This window comes from Rhagoletis zephyria, unplaced genomic scaffold, assembly GCF_001687245.7.
Source record: "Rhagoletis zephyria isolate East Lansing unplaced genomic scaffold, Rhagoletis_zephyria_1.1 Rzeph_scaffold_00506, whole genome shotgun sequence".
Taxonomy (NCBI): Eukaryota; Metazoa; Arthropoda; class Insecta; order Diptera; family Tephritidae; genus Rhagoletis; species Rhagoletis zephyria.
The window spans coordinates 217241-242765 of record NW_016157590.1 but is presented as its reverse complement, the minus strand read 5'-3'; the positions used below and the strand labels follow the sequence as shown (position 1 = coordinate 242765).

The following is a 25525-nucleotide window of genomic DNA, read 5'->3' as shown; positions in this document are numbered from 1 at the left end:
ACTTCCGAGAATATCTTCATAGAATGGGAAGGGTGGACTCACCGTTCTGTCACTACTGTGGAAACGTCGAAGATAACGTGTACCACACATTCTTCACCTGCGAACACTTCTTGATTTCGCGCAGAGTGTTGGAAGAAAGACAGGAGACATAACTCCGAGACAACATAGTTGGGGTAATGATCTCCAGCGCAGAAAAGTGGGAAGCGCAGTTGCGAGATACGTGAAATTCGTACTCCGCTGCAAACGAGAGGACGTTGTCTACTGAGGACACCCGAATGAAACGCCTCTACAAAAGAGCAGCCCCAAGGCTCTAACAGCGCGCTCCTGCATCTGAAGACATGCAGAATTGCGGTGCCAGATGCGGGATTTTTGCGCGGGCGATGGGAGTTTGGGTTTTAGTGGGTAGCCCAACACGCTTCGGTGGGAGTCCCACACTCGGGGAAGGTAGTATAGAGACTAGCGCCCCCGGCCAGTGCATAAAGCATTTCCCTCTCCTACGAAAAAAAAAAAAAATAAAAAAAATAAAAAAGGGGAATAAATAATTTTTTTTTTATTAAGATTCGTTAAAAGGTTTCCAATATACAGCACTTTAAAGAAAGGTATGTGTGACGTTTTCTTAAAATTTAAGCCCCGTGTAAATAGGCAACCCTACGTCATATCGGCAAAATATGCTGCACGTATNCACCTAGACCTTCAATCTCTTCAACTTTCATCCAAATCCTGAGAGGTCGCGCACAGAGGTGGCCGCGGTGACATGAAATGCCTCATTTGAAAAACTTTTACAAAAAGTACATAAATTTTACAACAAAAGATTGTTTATTTTGTTATGAAAAAACAAGTAAATAGTGTTGCCGAACTGAAATGTTAAAATGCTGAATGGCGTAAAGTGCTACCACTTTATTTATATTTCGGAATAATTCAGTTTTACTTATATGACGTCTGCAATTTTGAGTACTTTTCGATTTTGTCATTAGCAATTTTATACACACTTAAATTTTATGTAAGTATATCTTACAGATTTAAAAGACAATCTCATAGATATATACATATGTATCAGGGATGTTGCAAATATTTGTATTCGCATTCATTATGCGAATGATTCGCATCATTTTACGAATTTAGGCACTAAACGGTTAAGTAGAATATGAAGCAACATTGATGAGCCTTCAACAAGTACTGCTAAAAGTTTTATAAGCAACCTAGAAATAATTTGAAAAGTCTCCAGCGAAAGCGAAGGCTCGGATGTAGAATCTGGAGACATTAAAAAATGTTAAATTAAAGCTTATTTGAAAGCCTATCTTAAAGAAAGACGAGCTCATATCGGTGCAAATCGCATTAGCGAATGTGAAAAAATGACATTCGAAACATCCCTAATATGTATGTATATATATTAATTTGTATAGATATATGAATGTACGTATGTGTATGAAATTTTCTTTTAAATCGGTAAGATGCATACTAACTTGAGGTATGTATAAAATTGTTAATGATCAAAACGAAAAGTGCTCAACCTTATAAACATATATCGTCGTTTAAAGTACAAAACCGTGTATCGTTGTTCTGCAAAACCGTTTAACTAAAATTTTTTGCGAAAAATTGGATTTGCTCACCGAAGCTCTTGGCTCAAGCCTCATCCGTTCCTGCTGAAATATACTAGACAGAAAAGCGATTCCTTTATAAAAGAGAGAACAATTTCGAAATATGCGTGTTTTTACTCTCTACAAAATAATTATTGCAACCTCACGTACGCGGTTTTGCGTTATCTTACTTACTGATTTAAAAGAAAACCTCATATATGAACATATGTATATCATCAAAAGCAAGAATAATGAACAAAGCATCAAATTTATACGAGGGACGCGCGGCGGTGATCGCTGTTTAGCTCAAATACGTTATGTATCGCCGCCTCAGAAAACGGATGTCGAATGTGATTTTGGATTTTGATGCAGATTCACTAAGTTGGACAAACCCTTTTTATTTCTGCAATCCATTTTTTTATATCCCCCTTAGTTTTTGAGATATTTCGCGTGCATTTTGTCGTATGTTACATATTATTAATGATTGGGTATGCCTTTGTGTTCGGCGCCTAAGAAAGTTTGTACACAATTTTAATGATGTATGCACATTGAAATATATCGTTTGAAAGAACTACTACTTGTATAAATAACGCTGTTTTACGATATGAAAATTACATTTTTAAAGGATTTGTTTACCTAATTTGGGGCACTGAATAGGAATATACTTCCCAAACTACAATCAGTTGGTACGCCTCACAGTGGTAGGAGAAGCTATATTTTCCGCGAAAAATTAGAAGGGACGATTATAATAAAAATGAATCGTCGTAGTATTTTTGTTATGCTAAATCTGAATATGCCTTACAATTTTTAGTTTGACAGTTGACAGCTGTCAAATCAACTGCTAATTTCTCTAAAAATAAGAAAATATTTTTGAAAATACCACTTATTAGGTTTTTAGGTACGATAGTCACGAATTTTATGTCAAATTAAAAGTTTGACAGTCGACAGCTGTCTAAAGGACTGCCAATTTTTATAAAAATCAGAGAATCTTCTTAAAAATTTTACTAATAAGGTTTTTAAACGTGCTTATCACGAGTTTTACGTCAAATTAAATCTTTGAGAGTTGACAGTTGCCAAATTGACTGTTAATTTTTATGATAATAAGGAAATGTTTTTTAAATGCTACTGGTAAGGGTTTTAGACACGCTAGTCACGAATTTTACGTGAAATTAAAACCTTCAGATTTGTCAGCTGTCGAATGGGCTGGCAATTTCTCTAAAAATAAGGAAAATTAACCAAGAATTAAACGTACTACGTTTTAAGGCTCACTGCTCTCGAGCTCTATATTACATTCAAACTTTTTCAGTTGAAATCTGTCAAATCAACTGCCATTTTTAGTTGAGTAACACAATATATTTGTTAAGCAAAATTACTGATTTATTGTATTTGATCGAACATATTTAAAATGAATTTATGATCAAATTATGAATTAATTACAATAATTATATTTATAAATGGGGGATAGTTGCGGCCGCCTGCTATATGTTCAGCCCAAACAATTTTTTAAGAACCTTTTTTTATTTTATACTAAATTAGTGATTTCCAAAACTATCACTATAGAATAAGAAGAATAACAGATGTGTCCAGTAAGGAAGGGCGTAATATTCGTTAATGATAACTTCCGATAACAGCTTTCGGAGTTGCCATGAATGCAAACCTCTAAATAGCATATTTAAAAAAAAATTCAACAATTTATTAAACCTCGGACGCTATATTGGATTTTGAATTTTGAGTTTTCTAAAACTAGTTTGAAATTTGTAATAAGCGAACTTATAATAATAATAATAGATTGGCGCTTACACATATGTTAGTGTTTGGCCGAGCTTCTCCTCCGATTTGTGGCGTGCGCCTTGATGTTATCACACAAAGTGGAGGGACCTACAGTTTTACGCTGACTCCGAACGGCGATTGTATTTTTATGAGAAGCTGGTTTTCATGGCAGAAATAAACTCTGAGGTTTGCCATTGCCTGCCGAGGGACGACCGCTGTTAAGATAAAACCTTTTTTCTACATTTTTTTGCGATGTTGCTTTGACCAGGGTTTGAACCCAGGCGTTGGAAGCGCGTACTGCTGGCCACTACACCACAGCGGCCGATAAGCGAACTTAAGAACCTCAGGTTTGTCAAGACACATATTATAAATAATATGATGCTAAATATAGAAAAATTACATTAATCCGTAGTGTTTTATATAATTTATGTTATTTGGAACAACTACTAAAGTTGGTCTAGTGTAATAAAAGTGGCCGCCACTCTTTTTGGCGCGAGTATGCGCGGCTTTTCTTTTCGTAGATCCTTAAGGGACCCCTTGCATTACTTTTTGGTAAAGGAAAGAAGATCCTACTCTGCTCTACTCATTAGTTATACCGTTTTGAAGAAAATATTTCTTGAAGAAAAAGCCGCGTTTTTAATAAAAATGACCGCGACTCTTTTTGGCGCGAGTATGCGCGGCTATTCTTTTCATACATTCTTAATGGACCCCTTGCATTACTTTTTAGTAAAGGAATGAAGATCCTACTCGGCCCTATAAATTAGTTATACCTTTTTGAAAAAATATTTCTTGAACAATAATCCGCGTTATTAAGATAAATTTGGCAACAAAGTTTTATTATGTAATATTCCATATGAAATCATCATTTTTCATCTTTAAGAAGTAACACTAAACCAGCTATTACTGTTATAATTTAAAGTGTTCATAAAAAAATTGTTAAGAAAGCTATCAATTCATAACTGTTAGAACAAGCCACGATCGAATTCGTTGAATTAAATAGATTCAGCAAGCACATAATATTAAAAATACTAACCAGCTTTGAGGTCGCTGGACATTTCTGAATAAGAATGGCCTTACTCCAGTTAATTTATCACAGTTTAAAAATATACATTTTTCGCGTAAAACATGCCTTTTTCGACCACTGTGCGCCTGAACTTTTTTTAGTATTTGCTATTGAAACTTTTAGATATAGATATTAATTAGTCAAAGTTTTTGATACAAAGTTTGTTAATTTCCTAAAGCTTAAAATGTGGTTTCTTATAATCAAAAGAAATTACATAAACAACAACGTAAATAGCAAGACCTTTCAATACTCTTATAAAATACATTTCAATTCAATAAGTAGTACCTTAAAAAAGGTACTGTTTAACACATTGTGACGTCGCCGTTTGTCTTAATAGCATATTTCATCCCTTTTCCCATGGGAAACTAAGTTTAGTGAAAATGACGAGAGATCTCTTTTTAAGATGCTACAAATGGAATTGTACTGCATTTTATAAGAGTATTGGAAGGTCTCTTTATTTACGTTTTTGTTTTTGTACTTTTTTTATTTTCCTGTTGATTAAAAAAAAACACATTTTAAGCTTTGCAAATAAACAAACTTTGTATCAAAATCTTTGATTACACAGGCCAACAAAATTGAAAACTGTTAAAACTGCTTTTGATAAACCTTTTTGTGCTGATTAAACCGTGCGGCAGTCAATTTTACACACAAAAAAATTAATATATTCGCGAAACTATAGGTAAATTATAGTAAAAAAATAATTTTTTGAAATAATCATATCTTTAAAATTTCAAAGTCCTTTTAAAAATCCTGACACCAGAGGGCAACACTAAAAACGCAGTTTTTTTTGTGTTTTGAAATTTTTTTGTTTTTGTCGCATGGTGTAACGAATCCGTAAGTATAAAGTTTCAATTGGTTCCAGATTTTAGGAAAAACGAGGTCAAAATATCAAAAAACGGCGTTTTTTTTAGATGCCCTAGCAAAGAAACAAAACTATCACCTTCCACTTAGGCTTAAATTAAAACCAGAACTCTCGACCATTATCTCTGAAAATAGCGTCGCTGTACCTCGATCTGATGGTCACTTATAGTTATTTATTAAACGGCTAAACTGATTCTAGCGAAGTTTGAGTACCTACCGCAATAAAGCAAAAGGTGAGAGAGCCTTCCCACTTAGACTTAAATTAAGGCTTGAACTTTCGAATAAAATCCCTGAAAATACCATCCCTGCACCTTGGCCCTATGGTCACATAGAGTCCTTTATTGAACAGCAAAAACTGATTTTGGCAAAATTTGTCTTCCTTCAATAGCATAATACTCCAGTATATTGTTATTGTTCAATACATGACTATAAGTGACCATTGGGTCAAGGTGGAGGGATTGAATTTTCAGAGATAATAAAAGAAAGTTCTGGCTTTAATTTAACCCTTAGTGGAAGGTTGTATCAGCTTTTGTTTTTTGCTAGAGCTTCTCAAATATTGCAAAAAAAAACGTTTTTTTGACACTTTGACCACGTTTTTCTCACAATGTGGAGCCGATCGATACTTTATAAATATATAGGTCAAATGACTTCAATAAATAAATAACTAAAATAAAATAAAAATTAAACCGAAAACGAAAGAACAAGTTGGGTTCAAATTACGCTGGGCAAGTTGTGAATTTGGGCAACGATTTTGAAAGTCTAGCTCACTTAATTGGGGCGTTCTAAATTCAATGGCAACCCAGATTGACTGCGGTTTTCGAGATAACGGTACTTGAAAATCTGATTAAGTCCTTAACTATTTTACAAATAACTCCCTCAGTTCGGAAGTTATGTTACTAAAATTTTGCACATGACCGTTTTTTATTTTTACCTAACTATTCCATAAAATCATCGAAATCTGTTCGCTATAACATGTAGCTTCCACTGTCGTTGTAGCCGAGTACTGTCGCTGACCTCGGTATCCGCATCAAAGCGAGATTCTTCAACATCTCGCTCATCTGCGCCCATGCCCCGACGGAAGAGAAAGATAAGGTACCCAAGGATCTCTTCTATGAGCGCTTGGAGCGCACGTACGAGCGCTGCGCCCGCCACGATATTAAAATCGTGCTTGGCGACTTCAACGCCAGGGTGGGCAAGAAAGGGATCCTTGGAACCACCGTCGCAAAATTCAGCCTCCACGACGAAACGTCCGACAACGGACTGCGGCTGATCGACTTCGCTGGGGCCCGAAACATGGTAGTATGCAGAATTAGGTTCAAGCATAAAAAGATTCATCAAGATACGTGGCTGTCTCTGGATAGAAAAATGAGAAACCAAATCGATCATGTTGTGATCGGCGGAAGGCATGCTTTCAGTGGTTTGGACGTACGTACACTCCGAGGCCCAAACATCGACTCAGACTACTATTTTGTGGCAGCCAAGATACGCACCCACCTCTGTGGCGTAAAAAATGTGCGCCCAAATATGCAAGGAAAGCTTAACGCCGAAAAGCTGCAATCACAACAGACAGCCAATTCATTCGCTGCTCGACTCTCAAACCTGCTCTTAGACAGACCTCTTCAACAAACTGGCATATGTGAGCTGTGCAACTTCTTTGCCCGCTCATTAAGTACCCCTCCGAAGAAGTTGTCGGATTTCAGCGAGCCCGAAAGAACAACTGGTGCGATGAGGAGTGTTAGGAAGCTGCAGAGAAAAAAGATGCCGCCTACAGGGCCACGCTGCAATTGAGCCCAACGCGCGCTATGTGGGACCGCTATAGGCAGCTGTAGAGCGAAGCGAGACGTATTTGCCGCAATAAGAAGAGCGAGGCCGAAGTACGTGAGTGCAAAGGGCTTGATATGCTGGCCGACAGGAAGAATGCCCGAAAATTTTACCAGAGAGGTAGGCGACTTACGGAAGTTTTAAAGACCGGGGCGTACTCCTGTAAGAACAATACTGGCGACCTAGTAACTAATGTCCAAAGCGTACTTAAGTTATGGAGGGAACACTTTTCCCCCTACTAAATCATAGCAGCACGGAAAGTTGGGAGAATAAGAACCCGAGCCCCTAGTCAATGATGACGTAGTCGATCTTCCTCCGCCTGACTATGACGAGGTACGAATAGCAATAACGCGGCTGAAAAACAGCAAAGCTGCTGGAGCTGACAGCCTGCCAGCTGAGCTATTCAAGTACGGTGGCGGGGAGTTGATAAGGTGCATGCATCAACCCTTATGCAGAATATGGTTACATGAACGCATGCCCGACGACTGGAATTTAAGTGTGCTCTGCCCAATCCACAAAAATGGCGACCCCGCCATTTGCGCCAACTACCGCCGGATCAACCTTCTAAGCATAGGTTACAAGGTTATCGAGCGTATTGTGTGAAATACTGAACTGATTGGGCCTTATCAGTGTTTCTTTATGCCTGGAAAATCTACCATAGACCAGGTATTCACAATAAACCAAATCTTAGAAAAGACCAGTGAGAAAAGGATCGACAGTCGCCACCTATTTGTCGACTTTAAAGCTACTTTCAACAGCACTAAAAGGAGATGGCTATATGCCGTTATGTCTGAATTTGGCATACCCGCCAAACTGATGCGGCTGTGTAAAATGACGTTGAGCAATACTTACCATCAGCTCCGTCAGAATTGGGAAATAACTCTCCGAGCCGTTCGAGACCTAACGGGGTTTCAGACAGGGCGACTCCCTTTGATGTGACTTCTTTAATCTGGTGTTGGAGAAGATAATAAGAGCTGCAATACTGAACCGCTCAGGAACAATTTACTACAAGAGCGTGAAATTGTTGTCTTATGCCGAAGTTCTGCCTTTTCCAAGTTGGCCAAGGAAGCAAAGCGAATGGGTCTGGTGGTAAATGAGGACAAGACGAAGTATCTCCTGTCATGAAACAATCAGTCAGCACATTCGCGCCTTGGCACCCACGTCATTGTTGACAGTTCGAAAAAGTAGAGAATTTTATTTATTTGGGATTCCAACGCAGAATCACTCTTGCCAACAAGTGCTACTTTGGACTGAGTAGGCAATTCAGGAGTAAAGTCCTCTCTCGACGTACGAAAACCACACTCTATAAGTCACTCATCATGCCGTGCTGGTATATGGCGCAGAAGCAGGACAACATCCGATGAGGCGCTTCTTGGAGTATTCGAGAGAGAAATTTTGAGGAAGATTTATGCGCCTTACGCGTTGGCGACGGTGAGTACCGCAGACGATAGAACGATGAGCTGTATGAGGTTTACAACAACATGGATATAGTGCAGCGAATTAAAATACAACGGCTCCGATGGCTTGGCCATGTCATTCGAATGGACACCGACCCTCCAGCTCTGAAAGTATTCAACTCGGAACCCGCTGGTGGTAGCAAAGGAAATTGGTGAAAATTAGTATTATTTTTCATTACAGTCGGTTATCCTTAGAAATATTTGGCGCTTAATATTTTAGTGGAAATTTTAATTATCTATAAGCCCTTTTTAACAGTGGGTCAAAAGGGCCCATTCTGGTGGAAGTTGATGGGTTATGCTGTTGTAAAAAGTAGACCACCCTTGTTTTCAATCTACAACCCGCAAAAAATCGTAAGAACTCCGTAGTTTAACATAACGGTAGATAAGATTATTACGAAAATTTATTAATGGCGACAGAAATTACTCCAGTAACTTATCTTTATCAATTTTTTTATTTCTTTAAATTTAAATAGTAATACGGATTACTTGTGTATGTATGTACATACCTCAGACCTTCTTCTGTTCGCCCATCCATCAGCGCCAGGCACTCAACCTTTTTAATTCAAGTTGGAAGTAACAATACTTAAATATTCAACTAATTGAAGAATGAATTAAATAGAATGATCATCTGAATTGCCATGGCCAATATATAATACAGACGAGATGACATGATAAGATTAGTTGCCTTATGGCTCATGGAATCTGCCTTATGGTCGCCGCTGCCGCCGATTCTTTTTGAAGTTGACCACGCCGCCGTCGCAAAGACTGTTGGCGTGTTTTTTTTTTAATCATAAAACATTTATCGTATGTGGCACACACGACAAATTCTCATACAAATGTAATCTTTTTTATAATCATAAGACATTTGGCGTATGTATCCCGATACTTTGAACTTACGACAATTCGATAGTCCTCTGCTTGAACGAAACAATTAAAATTGGAAAGTAAAAAAATAACTACTTTTTATTTTTTATTTTAGCTTGCACTCATGATTCAATAATGAAAGGGTTTGTATGTAGCCTTTTTCTAAAAATTTACACTCCCAACCACAGGGATGGTTTTTGGAAGCAGGAGAAAAAGGGGAAGAATTCAATCACTTTTTCTAAAACGGTAGCTAAATTCCACAAAAAGGTGGGGATAATAGTGATTTAATTATTTAATTTAAACGAGCTTATTTACATCGAATATAACCCCTGATTGTTATTAAAAATAAACATTTATATGTATATACCAAAGTTGCGTATGTCTGCTGGCGCATAGCTCGAGAAGGGATGGTCCAGTTTGAGCTATTTTTTTGGTGTGTTTGTTTGCCTAGTAAATTTTTGCGGTACCATTTACAGTTGATGCATGTACAAGAATATCGAGGGCTTATATTCAAAAACAACTTTGTGATGTTAGAACCCATCTGAGTCTTGCCGGTCATCATGATGTTAATTCTGACTTTGCAATTTAAAAGTAAATTCTTCTGTCAAGCGTGATACAAGGTCAATTAAGTCTTAGGTGGATTTTTATATCAGAATCTCATTTTTGTGAAAAATGCAGACAGAGGGTATTGAATATAAGCCCTCGATATTCTTGTGTATATGTGTGTATGAAATTACTAATGGCGTTTTCTTTTCTCGAAAAATATGTTACCGTCTTATATGAAAACATTATCGGAATGCAATATTTTAAAGAGAGAGCACGCAATATGCATGTGAAGATCCTGAGAAAAGAAAACGAAAACCTGGCGCAGGGCAGAATAAATGCAACATTATTTCGAGAGAAGAAAACGCTTTCAGATAAAAGTGTACTTTACAAAAAAACGTGGCAACCCTCATGCGGCGTTCGAGCATTTTTATAAAGATTTCAGCGGTGGAAAATAAGCATTGTATGCCTTTGTTTTAAACTTACAAGTAAGTAAAAATAGCGTTAAAATTTTTTATAAAATTATGTATATTTAATGTGTCTTTTATTGTGCAGGTCCAGCCCAGTTTTTGTGATCAGCATTTCGTTCGTACAAATATGTATGCATAAATCTATGATTTTTAAAAATGGAATTTTTTAATTAAGACGCTTACTGCATCTTGTGAATACCCTAAATACATACATTTTAACTTACTGAGTACAAATAAACGCAATAAAATAAAAAAACACAATTAAAAATCCTAAATGTGTTTTATTGAGACTTTAACAAACAGTCGCATGGCAGTAGAAATAGTGGTGAAATGCCGTCATTATAACCGATTATGGAAATAAAGCTCGTAAAACGAAGACCAATAAGCCTATAAAATGACGATTGTTATAACCGTATAATGGCTATCATTTCAACAGTAAAATAATGGTCATTATGCCCGTAAAATGACGGTAATTATGGTCGTAAAATGACGGTCGTTATAACCGCAAAGTGATGATCATTATAACGTAAAAATGGCGGTCTTATGCAGATAAAATGACGGTCATAAAACAAGTAAATTCCTTAAGAAAAAATTTGGTCATTTGACTAGTAAAAACCAGAGTAACAGTGACGGGTGCAAGCAGTGCAGCTATACATTTAGCTAAGCGCACAAGACATGGAGAGCGAGATGTAAAGTCACACGTACGGGAACATAAAGAAAGAAACGATCACACAATGTACCGATGCCCTTAAGAATGTTATGGGAAAAATACGGAAAGTTTCAGTCATGTCTCCAGGTCATTTTACTAATCATTTGGCCAGTATCTTTCTTGCAGGGTAGGTATCTACGAATGTCAACAAATACAACAACATATTCGGCATTTAAGGTGTGGTTACTCGCATTAGAAGTTAATGAGTTTTCTCTTATACGTACATGAAATGCTTTCTATGTTCTTATTTAGTTAACTTCAATGCACCGTCGCTATGCTTTTAATTTTCAGTCGTTCATTCTCCTGCACCTTGTCGGTACACTTTACTTACGCTTCTATACACTCAATAAAGCTATATATATTTTAACATTGAATTTCACACAAAGGAACGCGTGTTTCAATTATTACAATTGGCGACGTCGATTTTTGGAAGTGTACCGCGGTTCGATTTCAAGGAAAATATGTGGAATGTTTTCCAGAGTCAACTCGACCAATTTTTCATCGCATTGAAGATGAGAAGCAAAAAAAAGCAATTTTTCTGAATGCTCTGTCGGAAAAGGCCTACGTGCTTTTAAAAAAATATTATGAATCCACTAAGCCTTGATGGTGTGGCAGTTACATATAGCCAGTGCATTGTAGCTATGTCGTCTCATTTTAAGCCAGCCGCGTCAGAATTTGCAGAGCGATTTAAGTTTTATCAGTCTAATAAAAAGTCAACGGAATCAATACACGACTGGGCGGCAAGAGTTCGATCACTAGCGGTAGGATGTTCTTTTGCAATCATCTGGAAATGGCGATTCGCGGCAAATTTATCATGGGGTTGGAGGCTGGTCCAGCCAAAGACAAAATATTCCTAGAAAAGGAAAATACCTTAACTTTGGAAAAAGCAATAAGCATCGCTAACGCAACAGATTATATTTGGCAGCAGTACGAGGTGAAACTGGAAACGTCAGTCGAAGGTCAAGCGGAGAAGTGAAGACTCGAAAAAACAGCGCAAAGCGGACGGTGACAATGCAAAGCAGAGCAGTGCCCAGCGTCAACAGCAACGGAGGCGGCAGAACTAGGAGTATCAATGCAGAGTGTGTGGGAGCGCGGACCACAGCGCTAGTGTTTGTAAATTTAAAAATTATAACTGTTATACATGTTAGCGAAGAGGGCATATTAGGAGAATGTGCAAAGAAGGCAGAATTAATTTTATGACAGAATCGGATTTAATATTTCATGTAATAAGCAGGGTCCGATTTGTTTTGATGTGCTTTTAAATAATATTCGCTTAAATATGCAGTTGGACACTGGGTCGGAATACAGTGCGATTTCTTTGGCTACTTTTCGTAAATATTTTAAAACCGCAGACCTTAAAAAGACGAATATAATTTTTAAAGCGTATAATGGTACTCGAATTAAGCCTAATGGTGTATGTGACATGCTAGTGAAATTTAATGGCTCGTGTAAGTTGCTATCGGTTGTGGTAATAGAGAACGGTGGTCCGCCCTTGTTAGGAAGAAATTTTGTGAACCAATTCGGCATTAGTATTCAAAACGTTAACTTTTTATCAAAGCAAAATAATATTGCGGACAATGTGTTTAAAAAGTTTCACTCTTTGTTTGACGGTACACTAGGGTGTTTCAAAAAGCAACAAGTTGAGCTTGCATTAGAAAAAGGTACAACTCCCAAGTTTTTTAAACCTCGCCTCATCCCCCTAGCAATCAGAGACAAAGTTGACAAGGAAATTACAAAGCTTGTTAAGCTTGATGTATTAGAACCGGTGGAATATTGCGAATGGGGCACCCCAATAGTGCCAGTTTTAAAAAAGACAGGCGATGTAAGAATTTGTGGCGACTTTAAGGTCACCCTCAATCCTCACCTTAAGGTCGAAAAGTATCCTCTACCCCGCATCGAGGATTTGTTTTCGAAATTGTATGGAGGGGAAGAATTCACAAAGCTTGACTTGTCTATGGCGTATCAGCAAATAGAATTGAAACCATCTTCGAGACCGTTGACAACAATTTCTACGTGCAAGGGCTTATACCAATATAAGCGATTAATATATGGACTTGCATCGGCACCAGCGTTGTTTCAAAGAATTATGGATACTCTCTTGTCAGGGCTAGAAGGTATAGTTGTCTTCTTACCGCCCCCTGTAGAAAGGTTCTCGTACAACGGCTAGAAAAGGTGTTAACTATTTTGCAGGAGTCAGGGTTTAAATTGGCAAAAGAAAGGTGTTAATTTTTAAACTCTTCATTGTGCTACCTGGGCCACATTATTGACCAAAAGGGATTACATACGAATCCTGAAAAGGTTAAAGCAATTGAAGGTATGGGCAACCCGTCAAACGTTAAGGAAACTCAAGCGTTTTTGGGAGTAGTAAATTTTTATAGGAAATTCATCCCTAACANGAAGCAATTGAAAGTATGGGCAATCCGTCAATCGTTAAGGAAACTCAAGCGTTTTTGGGAGTAGTAAATTTTTATAGGAAATTCATCCCTAACATGTCAACTATTGCTAGTCCGTTATATGATTTGCTAAAAAATAACAAAAAATNTCATCCCCCTAGCAATCAGAGACAAAGTTGACAAGGAAATTACAAAGCTTGTTAAGCTTGATGTATTAGAACCGGTGGAATATTGCGAATGGGGCACCCCAATAGTGCCAGTTTTAAAAAAGACAGGCGATGTAAGAATTTGTGGCGACTTTAAGGTCACCCTCAATCCTCACCTTAAGGTCGAAAAGTATCCTCTACCCCGCATCGAGGATTTGTTTTCGAAATTGTATGGAGGGGAAGAATTCACAAAGCTTGACTTGTCTATGGCGTATCAGCAAATAGAATTGAAACCATCTTCGAGACCGTTGACAACAATTTCTACGTGCAAGGGCTTATACCAATATAAGCGATTAATATATGGACTTGCATNGGTATGGAGGGGAAGAATTTACAAAGCTTCACTTGTCTATGGCTTATCAGCAAATAGAATTGAAACCATCTTCGAGACCGTTGACAACAATTTCTACGTGCAAGGGCTTATACCAATATAAGCGATTAATATATGGACTTGCATCGGCACCAGCGTTGTTTCAAAGAATTATGGATACTCTCTTGTCAGGGCTAGAAGGTGTAGTTGTCTTCTTAGACGACATCTTGATTACCGCCCCCTGTAGAAAGGTTCACGTACAACGGCTAGAAAAGGTGTTAACTATTTTGCAGGAGTCGGGGTTTAAACTGGCAAAAGAAAAGTGTTCATTTTTAAACTCTTCATTGTNTGCTAGTCCGTTATATGATTTGCTAAAAAATAACAAAAAATTTGTTTGGACACCAGAATGCTCCAACGCTATTAGTAGTCTAAAGGAAGCCTTAAAATCAGACAGGTTTCTGGGTCATTTTAGTTCGAATTGAAGGACAAGACTTACTGTCGACGCAAGCCCTATCGGATTAGGCGTGGTTTTGTCGCAAATTGACCCTAGTGGAAATGAACGGCCGATTGAGTACGCGTCTAGGAAGTTGTCAAACAATGAATAAAGGTATTCGCAGTTGGACAAAGAAGCAGCAGCAATCCTGTTTGGAGTGAAAAAGTTTCACCACTATTTGTATGGTAGATCTTTTGATCTAGTGACTGATAACAAACCTCTACACTACATTTTAGGTCCTAAAAAGGGTATTCCACAGACTGCTGCCAATAGGTTACAAAGAATAGCCCTGACACTATCAGCATACGATTTCACTATAAATCATGTTAAATCTGAGGCAGATGTTGCTGATTTATTTTCAAGGTTTCCCAGTGAAGACGTTTGTGAAAATTTTATGCTGCAAGAAATCCAAAATGGCGTTTACATGAATTATGTTTCTGAACGAAATATTCCACTTTTAGACTTTAACGTCATCTAAAAGGAAACAATGTCGGATCCAGTCTTGAAAAAGGTTAAAGAACACAATAAATGCAGTGAAGTAGAATTAAAACCATATTTTTTGCGTAGGTTTGAACTTTCTGAGGAAAACGGGTGTTTGTATTGGGGTTACAGGATTATAGTTCCTAACTCGCTACAAAATGGCATGGTGAAGTATTTGCACAGTTCCCACATGGGTATAAGCAAAACCAAGTCAATAGCCAGAGGGTGTTGTTGGTGGCCATGTCAAACTGTCGACATTGAAAACGAGATTAAAGCATGCCCTAGTTGCCTCATGACACGTCCAAATCCGCCTAAGCAAAAGTTGATACCTTGGCACTGGCCACAAACGCCTTGGGATAGAATACATATTGATTCTTTTGGACCGATGATGAGTCGTTGGTGTTTGGTAGTGGTAGATAGCAAGTGGGTTGAATGTGTAGATATGGGCACTAACACAACTAGTAGCAATACAATAGCAAAACTACGAGAAATTTTTGCTCGCTTTGGTCTACCACGAATGGTTGTTTCGGACNGCCTAAGCAAAAGTTGATACCTTGGCACTGGCCACAAACGCCTTGGGATAGAATACATATTGATTCTTTTGGACCGATGATGAGTCGTTGGTGTTTGGTAGTGGTAGATAGCAAGTGGGTTGAATGTGTAGATATGGGCACTAACACAACTAGTAGCAATACAATAGCAAAACTACGAGAAATTTTTGCTCGCTTTGGTCTACCACGAATGGTTGTTTCGGACAATGGCACAGCGTTTGTGTCCAAAGAGTTTCAAGATTTTTTAGCGAATAACGGCATAAAGCACGTCACAACACCTGTAGGCTACCCGGCTACAAACGGCCAGGCGGAAAACATGGTAAAAAGTATAAAAAATTTATTAAAGAGAATTTTGTTCAGGAAAAGTTGCTTACAATTCAGCGAAGCATTAACCCGATATCTTTTCGACTACCGCAATACAAAGCACATCACAAAAGGTTTGTCTCCTGCAGAATTGAAGTTTGGTAGGCAGTTACGAAATAGATTCGACTTAGGAAATCCAAAGAAAAATACTTGTAATATAGAGTTAAAACACGAAGATGGAAATGTTAAGAAAAATCAAAATGGTCAAAAATTCTATTATAAGGGGAAAAAGAATTATGTTTTTGAAGTCAACGAATTAGTTTTAACGAAGGATTACTCAGTTCCCGGGCGTGTTTCTTGGATGAGGGGGAAAATAATACGAAAAATTGGCAGACAAACGTGTTCCAGATAGAGGCGAAAAATAAAATTTCGAAAAGGCATTCGAATCAAATGCTCAATATCGCCGATGGAAATAAAATAGATTCTAATGGAAGGGGCTATTTCCCAACTACATTAAAAAATACAGAAAAGCTGCAACTAACAAATGACCATGAAATAGCCGATGAGTCTAAAATTGTAGAGGACAATGCTAATAGAAATAGGCAAAATGAAAATCTAAAATTAACGAAAACCATGAAGCTTTTAGAAAACATAAGTATAATCTAAGAAGTACAACTATTTAATAAGCAATGAATTACACACTTGTAAAGATTGAACGACTAAAAACAAAGAGGGGGGATAGTTGTGGTAACTCGCATTAGAAGTTAATGAGAGTTTTCTCTTATACATACATGAAATGCTTTCTATGTACTTATTTAGTTAACTTCATTGCATCGTCGCTATGCTTTAAGTTTTCAGTCGTTCATTCTCCTGCGCCTTGTCGGTACACTTTACTTACGCTTCTATACACTCAATAAAGCTATATATATTTTAACATTGAATTTCACACAAAAGAACGCGTGTTTCAATTATTATATAAGGAAATTTCGTCTCTTTATCCTACATTGAATTGCTGTAGCCCAACGAATCTCACACAGTTGGTCTGGTTGTCGCCAGCGAATGTAGAACAAACATTTCTTCAAATTTAAAAAGTAAAAATTTCACTACTAAAAAAGCAAAAATGTTCCTTAAACTTCCAAGGAAATTTGGAAAAGTAATATCACTGTTTTTGTTTTTAATGGTAGGGTGGGAGCATGATACAAAAAAGAAGGTAGTTTCAATAAACAACATTTGACAAATAATAAAATTTTTTTAAGTTTCATTAATTGTGAGTATGTATTATCAAAAGCCTTGCCGCTTTGATAATATTAAAACAATAAATCGGAGTATTTTCCTTCCCATATTTATACCAATGTAATAATATTTCACTCGCACTATTTTTCTTAAAAATATATAAAATATAGACTATTAAAGAAGACTTCATCCTAAATAGTATTTTTTTTTATAATAAAACCACGCTCGCATTATGCTTTTATGGTTTCGTTTTCTTATTTTGAATTCGATCTTGCGATTTAAAAATCTAATTCTAAAGAATGTTCTTTCCAAATAAAACCTTTTTATATTTTGAATCAAATTTACTTTTAAAATTCTCATCAGATTTTGCAAAAAATTTGGCTTTTTGATTAGCGTATCACCATTCACTTTCACAAATTTTGAATTCTTATATATCGACCCCTTTGCGCAAAATTATCGTATGTTACATTTTTTACGAAATTCACTTTTTGATGCAACTTGGGTTTACAACCCATAACGCATCACCTGTTAAACTATTACGGCTTAAATCCCAATAGCTACCCCAAAAATTTACTGTAAATTTTATTGTATGTGACAATGATTTTTTCTTGTGGCCGAAATTATCATATGTGCTAAGAAATTAGAACGTAGAGACCTTACTACAAAACAAATCGTATGCTTAGTTATATTTTTGGATTATCTCAGCAAATCTAAACTTTGGTGTTGATGGTGCTAGCCAAAGCAGAGAAAAATACAAAAAACACTTTCCTGTAAAATTTGGTTTTTGTAACATACGATAATTTTGCGCAAAGGGGTCGACATCGTCGTGAGGTTGCATAAATTATTTTCTAGAGAGTAAAAATACTCGTATTTCAAAATCGTTCACAATTTACGAATCAATCGCATTTCTGTTTAGTATAAGTATTATAAAGATCTGATTATGTATTCTTCGCATAATTTCGCACAACTTCTTAAACGTAACACAACTTTTCAAAACTTAAGGCTGATTATGCTTCGCATGCAACCAAATTTATCAGTACTACCAACCTTAAGCATCGACGCAATAGGGTTATTCACGGCGTCTGAACAAAAACACTTTTTGATTTTTGGTTTCTTCAGTTAAATGGATTTGTTTACAGAAAAATTAATTTAAGTCGTTTTAATGGGGTATATTTGTAGTCCAAATTAAGTCGACACTAAAGTTCTTTGCAGTTTGACATAATTTTCAATGCAATATCTGTAAAATATGTAAATAAAATACGTATGTTTTTCTTAAAAAAATACGTTGTAGTTAATTACGTATTAAATAATATATTTACTAGAAAGAGCATAAAAATACCTTTTATTTGGTATATAATTTTATAAAGTTAGGTTTGAGGACAACTGCCAACAGCGAAATAAAACAACTGTATTGATATTATATTTTATTAATTTATTACATATAAAATGATATTTGAATAAAAAATTAAAATTTTGAAAAAAAAGTTAATATTTAGTGATATTACCGAAGATTGTGCTGTTTCTTATTTTGTGCATATCTTTTAATATACTTTTTTTAAGAAAAACAAATTTTTATTGCCATAATTTATATATACATATATGTTATATATACATATGAAATCAAAGGACGTTTAATTACCTTTCCAACCCTATCCATTATTTGCGAATTGGTTCAAAACTTTTCAAAATATAAGCTTTTGAAAATATTGAAAGCTCCACGTTTACCCTCCCTAGCACCGCTCCTATGAATTTGCACCAAAATGATATGTAATTATTTTATTGAAATCAGAGAAAAGCGGCGGGCCATGCTCACTTTTTAGTTTTTTAGCTCAACGGACCCTATTTTTTACTTGTTCCCAAAATTACATGGATAGAGTCGTGAATCCCCCTAATATGCTTTCCATGCATCTCTGTAAAAAATAATGCTATTGGTACCACTGCAATTGAAATGTCACTTAAGAAAACGTGAGGCAAAATCTAAACTCAACAGATGGCTAATTTTTTACAAGTTCTGCTAATTTCTGGGTAATGGAATACACACAAAATGCATTCAATAGATTTTAACCTGACCGTTTATGCGAAGTTATACGAAGTGTGCATAATCAGACCATAAGGCTTGAGCCAAGAGCTTGTGTGAGCAAATTAAATTTTTGGCAAAAAATATCAGTTACGCGGTTTTGCAGAACGACGATACGCGGTTTTGTACTTTAAACGACGATATGTATGTATCATTTTGATCACTTCCTTCATGCATTCTGAAACCTAGTCGTCAACCTCATTTTCGAAATTATGTAGCCGGCATAATTTTCAAGTGCATCATATTCCACACCTTTGAATGTACTGATAAAATCCTCTGCTTAAAAAAATATTTCTTCTAGTCATCAGGTAGCATGAATTTGATGAAATGTCATAATTTTATTAAAACTCAAATGGTTAACAGCAACAACGAATGTCATTAAATGGAACTACCTTCTTTGTTATATCACGGGTGGGAGTGTCTTTGATAAAATTAGAGTGAGAGAAAGTTTTTCTTACAAAACCTTTCATTATTGAATCATGGCTTGCACTGAGTCTCTAATGCAGGGGTTCCCAAACTTTTTTCCCCTTGGCACCCTTGCTGTGCTAAAAAAATTTCGCGGCACCCCTACTCTTCAAATGTCTACGAAAACGAGAAAACACATTGCAAATTTTATGCTCCTTTAGCTTTGATGTAAGGACTGAATATGTTTATTTCCGACCAACAATTGTTTATTTTAAAACCAAAAATTGTTTATTTTAAAACCAACAAAACCAACAACCACATGATCAAGTGAATTGCAGCGGAATAGCTGCGCTTGATTGTAGTTGGCTTAGCAAAGTGAAATAGTGGAAATAAGCAACAAGAATTAACAAGGCAAAGTTAACACAGTGCGTAGGCAACTGGCTGAGTCAGTGGTGATCGTCGGTTCGAATCCTACCGAAAGAAGCCTGATGGGGAAATGTGGTGATTTCCGAAATAGCTATCACTTCTACCATTTTTTCAAATTATTGTTGCTTTTCCACAATAAAGTTTTCACTAAAAACGGCCTCAAGCTCATAAAAATTGTTGAATATAATTGATATAAGGCCATAAAATAACAAACACAAATTTTTCAAAATTTTCTAATACTTCGCTACACCATCGAAAGCGAAATTCTGTTCGACAGAAAATTCGATACTCAACGAAAATTTCGACACGGTTGCATAGCTCGTAATACGAATTCCACTTTCGATAACCAGCGAAGATCGAAAATAAATGCAACTCATAATAAGGGCCTAAAAGTCACTAGTATTGTTAATGCAATCTTGCCAACAGCAATGTTTTCTGCATCCACTTGCATCCAGAACTCTCTTGGCTCCCTTCGTAGTAATATTAAATACGTAGTAATATTAAAGCGCTGTCTTCACTGATGTCCAGAAGGTTTTCAAAAGCTTAATTTTTCACTCAGTAGGTATACTTTTCGGGTTACATGAAAACGGGTTTGTTATCCAGTTGAAGAAATCCTCAGATTCAATGTTGGGAAAATATTCTACAATGCTTTTTTCTAAACCTTCCAAGTTGACGCTGGTAATGCGCGTTAAAGCTATGAAAATAATTTTTACAGCCAATTTCACGAAAGCAATTTAAGTGAAAAATGATTTTAATTTTTTGAATTTTATATGTAAACTAGCAGACCCGGTGAACTTTGTCCCGCACAAACTTAATTTTTTGTATTGAAATATTTTGCTTCATGATTTTCAGTGACGCATTTATCTTCTAATATTACGGTTTGGTGCTTGTCAGAAGGCATATTTCCATTGCTATCTTAAATAACCTAGCAGAAGTGTATATGCATACAAAGATACGTAATAGCTTTAGTGCGTTTCAGGCGCCACGCCCCTTATAAAATAGCCGCAATTTTCTCTAAAAGTATGGGATTGATTTCATAAATGTCCATACCATGTTCGAGTACTCTACCATGAACACTTCCAGAGATATGCACTGTAAAAAATTTAGTTTGTATGGGAGGTGCTCCGCCCCTTTTTCCAATAGCCCCAATTTTTCTTCGTGACTATGCGATTTATTTTATGTCTTGTACATACCAAGTTCCAGTACTCTACCATGAACACTTGCAGAGATATAAAGTATGAAAATTTTGGTTTGTATGGAAGGTTCCACGCCCCCATTTCCAATAACGGCAATTTTGCCCATGAATATGCGATAGTTTTCATATATCTCCATACCATGTTCGAGTAAATACTCTACCATGAAAACTTTCAGAGATATGCAGTATGAAAAATTCGGTTTGTATGGGAGTTTCCACGCCCCTTTTCCAATAACGCAATTTTTCTCCATGAGTATGGGATTTTTCATATATCTCCATACCATGTTCGAGTACTCTACCATGAACACTTCCAGGGATATGCAGTGTGAAAAATTCGGTTGTACGGGAGGTGCCACGCCCCCTGCACCTAGCGGTATGAAATATACTTTACATCCAATTCTCATACCTAACATATATGCACATAAAATTTCATAAATATCGGTCAAGCCGTTTAGGAGGAGTTCGACCACTAACTCCGTGACACGAGATTTTCATATATTAAATAAGAAACAGCTGTTCGTAAACGACGGTTTCCGACTGAATTTCAGTTTTTTTGCAAAATTATACATACATATGTATATTTTCCTGTCATAAATATAACGGTGGTCCTCCACAATAACAACAAAATTTAAAAAATAAAAACTCGTACTATTGTTAAGTGACTCATGTCTTTAATCATTGTCTTATTCATGTATAATCTTTACTACCTACTTTAGTTAGGATTAGACATGGGTTAGCCAAGGATTATAGACATGAGCCTCTTAACAGTAATAAGGGATTTGATTTTTTGAATTTTTAGTTGTGTCGTTATTGCAGAGGATCATCGATATGTGAATTCATATATTTCGATAATGAAATAAATTCCAGCATAAATACGATTTTTATTTGCATATTTATACATATGTCACTCAATTTCAGCGCCACCTGGCGGCAAATTTTTTTCGAAAGGATTCATTTTCCTGTTATCAATACATATTTTGAATCTGAGGAAAATGAGACCATAAACACGATTTTTAGTAATAATTCGACTCCAACGCCACCTGGCGGCTCTTTTTTTGCAATGGTATTGTTTTTCCTATTGTCAATACATATCTCAAATATGGGGGGAATCGGCCCATAAATATGGGGTTTACTAATAACTCGACTCCAGCGCCACCGAGCGGTTGTTTTAATAGTTATTCTGCTATTCGGAAGGTAGACAAATTCAAGAAACAAATATCATAAAGATCGGTCCAGCCGTTCTTGAGTTATAAATGGTGTAACTAACACGACTTTGTTTTATATATATAGATTGCCAGAAAATAAAAAAATAATTTTCCATTTGAATTGCTGGTGCAATCAGCTTTTATCCATTTTCTTAGCCTTCACTTCGAAGTTACATACGTGTTTCTGATTTACTTTGTTTATTTATAGGGTTTCCATGCAAATTGCCAGAAATTCTAAATTATACATGTCACCAATAAACAAAATCTCGACGTGCCAGAAAAAACCAGAGGTGTTTTTTAATTTCGCAGGCCTCTGTTATCTTCGCAGCGTCATTCAATACGGGTTTTAAATCTAGTGGCGTCATCTTCCTAGTCGCCAGGGAATACCGACGGATCGTACAGTGACTTCTCGTGGCGTTTTCTGCCCCTTGCTTCATCCTAGATATCGCTCCTTTCGTTTTTCCAACCACTGAATATATCCGGACCATTGTTTTGTACAAATTTGTCGATAGCTTTAAAAATTTCGTTGGTAGTGGTGTAAGTCTCAAGTACTTCGCTCATCAAAAGTTCTTCTTCGATTTGCATTGCGAATGGGTACCTCACTAATATGAGAAGACTGTCTCTAAAATCGTCTTGATTCGCTCCTTCACAATGTGATTGTGAAGTCCAAAGAAAAGGTAATATAAACACGTGCGCGAAGCTGCTGCGCTTGTTACGAGAACAGAAGAAAAGCGGATGAAAATCGGATTAGGTCTACTAAAGTACCGGCTATTTTTCTGAAAATTTTCTGATTCCATTTTACAAACAAAACGTACTGGGGAACTACGCTTAAGAGCGAAATATGTGTATGGGGTTTGACGAGCCGCTGAAGGTAACTTTAATTAAAATCTAAATATTTTGATTTTCTGGCCGCCATGTTGAAGTCTGATCAAACCGGTTGCGTTGTGTATGGAAAGTTTAAAGAATTTGCCCGCACCACTAGTATACTCTAGCCACTAGCGGCACCCTAGGGTGTCGCGTCACCCACTTTGGGAAAGCCTGCTCTAATGAAACGAAAGAAATGAAAATGTATAAAAGACTGAATTTAAGTATTGTTTTTTGTTTTTATAAAAATGAAAATGTATATTCGTAATATATTAACAGCATAAAAGATGTACAGAATTTTGTATTAAATACATGTATATGTTTTTGTTATGTTTTTTCTAATAAGCTACCATCGTCCTTAAAAAAGATGCTTTAGTATTGTCGTATGTTCTATGGACAAAACGAGGTGGTGAGTAAACGCTACTTACGACAAATGTATACGGAATGAAGTCCATTTTCTCATTAACGTTTAGAGATAATAAATTCAAAAATTACAAAAATCTATCGTACAGTTTCGGATTAACTCGACCTTAAACTTCAAAGTCAATTTTCTCAATACCGTGTTTTGTAATATTCGACATCCGTTTTCTGAGGCAGCGGTATGTATGTATGTATGTTAGGGTACTCATCGAAAATTTCTTTTTTTTTCAAGACGCTAAGGTCATTTAGAGGTCGCGACCTGTCGATTTAGGTCAGAAAATACGATTTTGTAGATTTATGAGTTTTAGAATGACTATTTTTGATTCGATTTCAAAGAACAAACATGATCTGAGAAGAGGATTTATAGGCCTTTAAAATGGTAAACAATAAACTATTGTCGGACTTGGCTTGTTGGATTTTTATCGGGTAAAATAAAAAAAAAAATATTTCACTTAATTTTAAAAATTTTGACCATCGATCTAAAATTAAATCTATTTTTAAATAAACTGATAGCTCATTTATTGCAATCGCATAAAAATTGTTGAAGTTAGGCGTTTTTTCTTAAATACGGCGTTGAATTTATATTGTTTCTTAACCGGACTTTCAGATTTTTTGAGTAGGATGGCTAAGGAATTCGTCAATATTTATTCAAAACTTATATATCGGGCGTTCCATACCAAAACGGACGGGGTTCACACTTCATGTGTTTGATTTGTTTCAAATTTTTAAGGTTGATGCATAAACATAAATAATAAATATATATGAAATTTGAGCATGATTACTACATTTTTAAAAACTTTATAGCACAAAAACCAAAACAAATCGATTTAATAATTTTCCAAATATCTCGAGAAGAAAATCACACATACACACATCAAAATTCTCTATAAAAAGAAATATTTTGAAATTATTTTTTCTTGAAAAATTTTTCAAATACACATTTTTTGATTAAAGAAATTTGTTTTTGAAAATATGCCATCTCAAAAGAAATTTAAATAAATCACAATTGTAACTCTGAGTATTGCGCAATATTTAAGTACTAGTGAACCCGCATGGCGTTAAGACGCCAAAACTGAGTTTAACATTTTAAGCAGATGGCAACACTATTCATAGGGTTGCCAGAGTTTTTATGCGCGAAATCAGTACGTTGACTTTTTAATGCTAAAAAATCAGTACTTTTCAGTACATTTTTGCTCAAAGCAAAATTATGAATAAAAGTAACAGATAATACTATAAATGCGAGAGTACTTGTTTTTAACAATATTTTGGTAAATAAATAAACTATAGTTCATAAAAAAAGAGTCATTAATTTTAACAAGAGTATACACTGTAGACTAGGGTGGTCCAAAAATGCATGTGAAAACATAAAGTCGAAAAAAAATATACCCAAGTTTTTTTATTTTGAAATCAAAAAATATTTAGAGGCCGCTCAAAGCGCTCAAAGTTTTGCATGTAATTTTATATGGGGAAAAACAAATTTTCGTAGAAATGGTATAGAATTCTTAAAAACCAATATTTTTCGATCGAAAACTCTTTCCCTGCAGGAGATTCCCAATAATAATACCCAATTGTCTATTTAACCAAATTTTTATCGCAACTATAATTTATAGGACCGCCAAAAACCCACAAAAACCCTGCAAAAATGCAATAAGATGGCCAATAAAAAAATCGTTTGTATTAAAAAATGATTAAATAAACAATTGGGCATTGTTATTGAAAGTCTCCTGAAGGGAACCAGAGCTTTCCGATCGAAATATATTGATTTTCGATAATTCTACACCATTTCTACGAAAAGACGTTTTTTCCCCATACAAAAATACATGGGAAAC

The 25525-nt window shown here is 35.9% G+C and overlaps 1 long non-coding RNA gene across 1 annotated transcript; it reads right to left on the bottom strand.

Annotated features, from left to right (window-relative positions):
- Window positions 1-1593: 1593 nt before the first annotated feature.
- LOC108360035 (uncharacterized) lies at window positions 1594-19307 on the bottom strand. The gene is made up of 3 exons (XR_001847038.1): window positions 19294-19307; window positions 9951-9954; window positions 1594-1763 (listed from the first exon to the last, which is right to left on the bottom strand). It is a non-coding gene; the product is annotated as an uncharacterized LOC108360035 (long non-coding RNA).
- Window positions 19308-25525: the final 6218 nt, after the last annotated feature.